Below are 8048 nucleotides of genomic sequence, written 5' to 3' on the forward strand. Positions count from 1 at the left end.
TATGGAGACAAACGAAAAGAAAATGATGACGACGAGTAGGCGCGAAGCGCAGTGCAGATACCCTTAGGAGAAGGGTGATTGACGACGGCTAGGAAATAGAAAAGACTGTTATGAGTGCATCTGTATATCGTTTCACAAGTGTAGAGGCGCGAAGCCCGAGGAACGGAAGTATGTCGAGAGAAAGAATGTGTCGAAGTGAATGACTATGTCCGGCAATGGGACACCAAATGGAAGGACCAAGGGAGAATAACGCTGCGTAATATCGTGACTTGAACACCAAATGTATAAACAAACAAGGCTCGTAACTGAAAAGGCCTTCGAACACCAGGCTGAAGGGCCGGAGAGGGGTCGTGACTCAAAGGGGAGGGGAAGTGATCGAGGACGGGACCGACGGCTATAAGGTCATAAGTCGCCCGATGATATATAGTCCGGAGATTTGAGAAGAGGAACTATATAGGAGGTATAGCGGGGCTTTGGACAACTGGTATGATGGATCTTCAGGCCCGTAGGTGAACGAGATGAAGAACCGAATACCAGCACCCGGCCCAGGTTGCGCGGCGGACGGATGGACAACTAAGCAGAAGTTGACCTCACAGTAGACGCAGAACCCTCAACACGTATCTCTGCAATTGAAACGTAGCACGCGGCTTTGAGACGGTTGGTTTGAGGGAAGGACTCGTGGGTCCGAGGAACTCTCGACGTGGTTGGCTTGAGATGAGTCACGCAGGGTGTTCGGAAGGCCAGGCAGGAAGACAGCGGCGAGGCAGATTAGACCGTAGAGGACAGGACAAGTACACTGTTCTGAAGTAGATCTGGTGGGGAAGACTTTGGCAATGTGACCTAATCAGAGGATTGCAGGCAGTACTATATCGTGTCGCGATAGAGGTGGTGAGGCGAAGAGGAAGGTGATGGGGTGGCGATAGTTGATGATTGGGTTGGGTTGGCAGGCTGATTGGGAAAGCGCGGATGTAGGAAGGAGCAATGGATTGGTAGCTGGGACGCTGGAACGAAGAGATGAAGGATGGAGGATAGGAAGGAAGAAGGGGAAGCGAAGAGTAGGAGAGAGAGAGAAAGGAGGAGAAGAAGATGGAGAGAGAGAGAAGAGGAAGGTGAGTGTAGGTGAGTAGGAAGGTGAGGTGGAGGATGGAGGATGGATGAGCAAGAGGAGAGCGAGCGATAGGGATAAGGAGGTTCCGGATGATAGCAGTTGGGATCAGATGGGGTTTAGGTAGGTACGGTAATTCGTAAAAGTACGGGGGGGAGGAGGGAGGGAGGGTGACGACTGGACTCTATGCCCTTCCATACTAGTAAGTATTTCCTCATATTCCTAGGCACGGCTAGTCGGATGGGGGGCGACACTCGGAACCTTGGGGGAGGGAAAGGGAAACAAACCCACTCAACCTGCAGCGATGGCGAGAAAGTGGGCGAACGAGCGAGAACCTCCTACGTCGCCTTGGTTCCAGGGTGGGTGGCCTGCTGGCCAATCACGGGTGTTTATTACGGTATTCATGCATACTCCAGACTCCCCAATCGGGCCAAGTGCCTGTGAGGATGGTACCCGGCAACCCCCATTTCCCTCGTGGTCAGTGGTAACAATACTGTACGTGCGATCTTCCGGCCGACCCACTTGACTGGCGGCAGGTCGAGAAAAAGAGGCCGCATCCGGCCATCGACTCCACACCCTCTTTCTGCGCCCCCCTGAATGACTGTTTTCCCTTCCCTTCCCTTTTCCTCTCGCCAGAAGAATCCGCGCGGCGGTGATTCAGCATTGCCTGTCCTGGCAAGTATCCATACCCGCAGCGTCATGGAAAAGCCGACCCTTTTGGCGGTACCAACTTTGGTTGACTTGGTTGACTCAATTAAGTCGTGTCTCCGAATTTCCCCCCTCTCTTTTCTCTCTCCAAATTATGGTCATCCAGTTACAGGGCATCAGAGTCAATCAATAATACAACAGTAATAATAATAATAATAATAATGAAAATAAAAATTCCCAGTTATTTACGGATATTACTATCTATGGATGGTTGAGCACGGAAATCACTGCCTCCGAGAAGCCGTTAATGGGCTCCAAGTAATGTTTCAGTAGCGTTCCAGTCATTGATTACGAAGGCGTTATTCTCCTGGCTGCCTATCAATCACCTCAGCAGCCAGAACATTCCTCCACTTTTCCGCTGTCTCCCTTTGAGTCATCCCCTGCCATTGTTGCCGGGTCGTCTCAATTCCATTACTGCTTTTTCTAAATAGTGATACTGTCATTTGGCATTTTAATGACGAGATTTGTTGCAATTGCAAAATGACGGGCTGGGAGGCAGGTGTCATTTGAATGCGTCAATTCCCCGAGGCATTTTTCTTTTCATATTTTTTGTTTTTTTAGCTTGTTGGGGAAATGTATTATGTAGTAGGTGCCGCAAACCCCCAGACTCAGGTACATGTAACCTGTCCTGATTGCGGCCAGCTTGCCAACACCAACGGCTGCTGACTGTAATTAATCAATCACTAACTTTGAACTAATTGATGTAAATTGTTGATGACCATTAGATAAACAAAAGTTAATATATATTCATAACTCTTCAATTGGTGCAGTAGAATAAAAGTTCAAGTTAAGCGCCGGTTTAGAGTTACCTCCCAAGCAAAGACGGCGTGAGTAGACTACAGCCTGAGCAGGGGACATGGAAGATACGCCCTGGGCACCAAGGCAGCACCAAGTCAACCGGCTAAGCTAAGTTCCTGCAGGTCCCGGCAGGGTCTCCCCCCTCTTCCCCCCCCATCCGAGCGAGCTATGCTATCTCCCTATCTTCATCGTCACTTATCATCATCCATCTTGCTATGTTCCCTGATAGATGGATACAATCAAAATCTTCCGGGTGATAACCCCATGACTCTCCCCCCAAGTCAAACCTTACAAACAATTGACAATGAAGGAATAATGCATTCGAGGTATAACTAACTATTTCCGTTGAGCCCAGTTCGTCATATAACACAACAAGGGGGCGGCGGTTTTCGTAATACCCATCATCATCATAACCATCGTCTTCATCATCAATCCGATGGTAAGGTAATGATCACCGACTGGCCCGCTCTCCTTCCCCTCTTCCCTCCCCAACCAGACCAGATCAGATCGATCCTAAATCCGTCCGTCTAACAGTAAAACGGGAAAAGAGCACCACCCCACCAGAAATCGGTGACGATGGAGACACACTTGAACACGCGATGATTGCACCTAGACTACGTATCGCTATCATGTTTCCATTTTCAGAGCATTTCCACTCTCCCCAGTCCTCGGCCGATGCAGACGGCGGGAACAAATCCAATCAAGAGTGGCACTTGGCATTATGACTAAGTAAAGTAAAGTAACGAATACGGATCCATACTGGTCTAGTCCCTATCCGGGGGGTGCCTGGAGTTGGCGGGCGACCACCTGAGTGACGCTACAGTGGATCCCTCAGAACCCAATCACACGGAAGCCCCGTTGGCCACTATTTCCAGGCTGCATGACGCCAGCCCCAAGCAAGCAACGACTGGCGCGAAGTCGTGGCCAATAATTGACCATTCGTTTGGGTCGGCTGTTCTGAAAAAAGGCCCGGGAGGATGATCCCGGACCTTCGTCAACTGTGACACAGTAGACTAGTAGGGAGTAATATGGGGAAAGAAGCTGTTGTCGGTAGATACGGATATTGCTGCGCGCCGATCATCAGAGGAGACTACTACTACTTAGACTAGAGCCTAGGTTCCGAGAGTTAGCCGTAGATACAGAGTACTACTGAAGATGCTCAGGTATCACCGATCATACGAGAGATATAATATGACTGGATACTTTTCTCTTACTTTTTATCCGCATGGACAAGTAAGAAAGTAAGAAAAATATCTACCCGACGAGGTAGTAAACCAAGTAAGCCAGTAAGTACCTAAAATCAATCTGAGTAAGAGTTAGTAAGTACCTAAAATGCTCAGCACCGCTTCAGGTACCTTTTCCCAACCCAAGAGTTGGTACCTAAGGTTCAGTGTAAGAAAGGCAGTTGAGTCAGTTCACAACTGCAAAGTTTGGTGTGTGTGGTTCGGTCCAGGCCAGCCAGATAACCCAGGGAAACCAACCCCTTTGAATCAATCAATCAATCAACAACGTCAATTGTTGTTGCACAAAACCTGCGTGATCCACGTTGATCCTGTTTACCGCGCGGGATTTCCTTCAACTCGCCCATCATCTGTAACAGGATTTGCGGGGTTAAACGGGTGGGAGGGATATTACGTCTCAGACAGACAGACAGACTCCTGGGCCAACTTTTAATCTGGCAATCGTATCGTACTATCGATCGGGGTGGAGACTTTGGTTTCTTTTTTTTTTTGTTTTTCCTTTCCTTTATTTTTGCTTTGGAAGTATGGAGTAATGAGTGAACATATGACAGGAGGTATGTAGCAGAGTATGTTAATCTGCTCAGTGTTCGTTTCGGGTTGTACTATCGGCAAGATCATAGTTATCCTCCGTTATGGTACTTTTACTTCTTAGTTACTATCTAATAACTACTGTGTACAGTAAGTAGGTAGTTGTGGATAAGGTGTGTACAATTGGAACGAGGTGAATGGATGGAAATATCCCTCTTCGTACATACATACATAACGGAGATACAGGCTCGGAGACTAAATGATGAAATCGAGTAAAGATAATAAAAAGTTAAAATAAATAAACAAATAACTATAATCAATAACATGGTGCCTGCTAAGTGCGACTCAAACAGCCAACACAAAAACACTGGCAAAGCAACGGCAAGCACTGGCAGCGCCCCGTGGCTGGCAACTTTCTTTCCGGGGCTGCATGAGCAAAGCGATGCTGGCGGTGAAGGACGAAGGTGCATTAGTGCCAGACTGACCGCCTCCCGAGCAAGTGTCGGGAAGGTTTCGTCCTTGCAGCTGGCAAAGAGTTGCGTGTCTCGATCATGCAGGCTTGCCTGTCTCCGACACGCCGATGGGCAGCAGCAGTAGGCAGGCAGCCAAGGGACGATGAGGTGGTCACCCTCAAAAGAAAGAAGTACAACGAAAAACCAAGGACCTCAGGCATACGTGGATGGGCCTTTCCTTCTGACTAAGGAATTCTTTTCCCATTAAGTTCCCGCTATTCATTCTGCCAGGTGGCTGTTTTGCACGCATCACGCGATAAGCCCCCAAGCAAGACTTGCCAGGCCACCACACCACCACCAACACCACCACCTCATCATCCATCATCCATCATCCTTCTCGGTTCCTTTGGATCTCTGATGGTGGCTGACACAGCTCTTCGTATGAGAGAATAGTCTAAATCTTCCATGAGATTCCATCTGGTTCCATTTCTGCCCCAGGAATCCGAATGACCTAAATCCCAGCCCAGCCCAGTCCAGTCCCATACTTACTGTACAAAGTATTTACTTTTAGCCTCTCAGGTGATCCAGGTCACCTGGCTCTCTCCTCTCTCTCCCTTCTCTCACGCCATCCCCAAGGTTTCCCGCTAACATTCATTTCTCCCATGGAACCGGGATAGCGTGACCCAGTGGAAGAAATGGATAATCCTGACTGCCTGGAACTTGCCAAATTTCTCAACAATGACTAGGTTCATGGAAACCCCGAGTGCTGAACCTTAGATACTGCCTGCTCTGGTCTGTTCTCCCCTTATCGGGATGATTATCTGCCGAATGGAACAGGGCGGTGCTGATGGCTGGAACACCCTATCGTGGTTGTTCTGGGCGGGCGCGGTGTGTATCGGTGGAACCTGGGATAAGGAGCCAGTCAGGGAGGAGAGGAAGGTTGGAAACGGTTATCTAGTACCAGGATTTGGGATGGAGGATGTTGCACCATTGGAGATGATAGTCTCATCATTATGTAGAATGGTATCTATCCTTATCTCTATGCTTGTGGTCTACTTAGTTACTGCAGTAGTATACAGACATCTACAGATACAGACACAGACACAATGTCTAACAAAACAATCATAAACAAAATAGTATGAGACCAGTCAGTCCCAGGCAGGACATATCTCATTTCCACCAGATAGATTACAAGAAATCATAGTATATATCCATATATCCGTAGTACCAAGTAACCCCGTATCACTCCTATCGGCAGATAACCCATTGGCATCCGATCAATCAAATCACCATCCACCATCCACCATCATTGCCATCATCATCATCATCAAACCCCAACTACCCCAACCCCAACCAGCATCGAACACAGCATAACCCATCCCATCCATAATCCATGAGCACGCGACACAAGAGAACATCACCCCATACGGAAGTGATTCGATCGCCACCACCTCTCCCAGCCTATCCCAACCTCCCCCCAGACAGATAATCAAATAGATAAAACAGATAAACCTACTAGTGGCACCTTTACCCCGCACGATCAACAAAAGTGCCACAAGTCCAATTCGCAATCATACTACTTACTATCTATTACTAGTACCTAGACCAGCCACTTAATTAGACTTTCTGTCATCGCTATCAGTTGCCATTCTATCCATTTAACAGAATAGGAAAGGAAAAAAAAGCAATTCCGATTTGTGAGAGGAGATGTGAAACTCTCCTCCGACTAATGGGATTTAAGGTCGTTGTTCCGCGCTTAGAGGGGAAATGGGATTGGATACTACTACCTTGTTCTACTACTAGCTAATACTAGTTACTGTTTTAAAACTATTTACTAGGATAACTAGTTAGTGAAAGAGAAAGAACCGTTCAAACGAACATAACTGAAACGAAATGGAATGGAATAGGATGGATGGAATTACCCCAGATTCAAGAACTACTACTTACTGCATTTCGGGATAAAGTTCGGAGGACGACGAAACTTGAACTCCTTACTTCCTACCGTCTGGATCTGAACCACAACCAGAACTGGGGATGGGGATGGGGAAGGATCGCCGTTGAGAACGGAAAAGAGGATCCGAAGACTCAATATTGAGAAAGAGTGGATTGTGGTTTTGTTCTAGTTGGTTACCTGGATAAGAACTGACACAAAGACTGACTAACTAAGTCAGTAGATGATTCATCTACGTATGTCTGGGGTAACTCCATACTCCATCTACTATTCAGTATGAAAGATACTTCACTATTATTCTCAAATCCCAGTCTGTTTCCGACTCTGTTTCACCCATCTCAACAACCACTTACCCCAGAATCCAACATCCCACACACACAACCACGCAACACATCCAAGAAAAGCAGGAAATGCAAGATAATCCCGCACAAGACTCATCATGTTGTGGAGTATGGAGTCAGTATCATGTATGGGGTGCTTGCTTGCTTGCTTGCTGCACACCCCTCCTACGCACTCCCCTTCTTATCCCTTCCCTTCTTGTCTCAGACATGAGATGGATCAGACCAGACAGGACAAGTAGAGCAAGACATGGGCTGTATGTAGTATGTAAGTATGTAGTATGTATGTGTATGTCTGTATGTGAGTTATCGTACATACTACAGATGGATCATATGTACTATCACGGAACACGACATGGAGGATATGTGAGTACTCCAGGATACTAGTACTTGGATATGTATGTGTTTGATGTATGTGGAGGTGGAGGTAGCTATATCTACTATGTAAGCATATTGCTGTTGTACTACCTACTACTACTGAAGTACCAGTGTCTAAATACGAATACTGAGCATATTATATAATGCTATTCACTCACAACTATAAATACCAGTATACTATTGTTTACCATGACTATCTTGTTTATATATTTATATATCTAGTCGTACTTATGTAGAGAAGCAATATAGACCACAATCATATATCTCCTCCCTCCCATCTATACCCAAACAAAGCAAGCAAAGTAGGCAAATAACAAGGATCCTCCCTCCCCGGCGCTTGGGTGCAGCAACACTCACCACCACCACCACCACCACCACCACCACCACCACCACCACCATGCACCTCCACCTCCACCTCCACCACAACCCAGCAGCGCAGCGCAGCACAGCACTCGTCACGAAACGCACTGCAGGTGAAGTGGAGACTCATTGGTAGCAGCACACTGACCGACTATATGCAGAGTGGTAGAGGGTGTGCTGCAAGCTGCA

Source organism: Aspergillus welwitschiae (assembly GCF_003344945.1).
Source record: "Aspergillus welwitschiae strain CBS 139.54b unplaced genomic scaffold BDQ94scaffold_10, whole genome shotgun sequence".
In the NCBI taxonomy this organism is placed as follows: Eukaryota; Fungi; Ascomycota; class Eurotiomycetes; order Eurotiales; family Aspergillaceae; genus Aspergillus; species Aspergillus welwitschiae.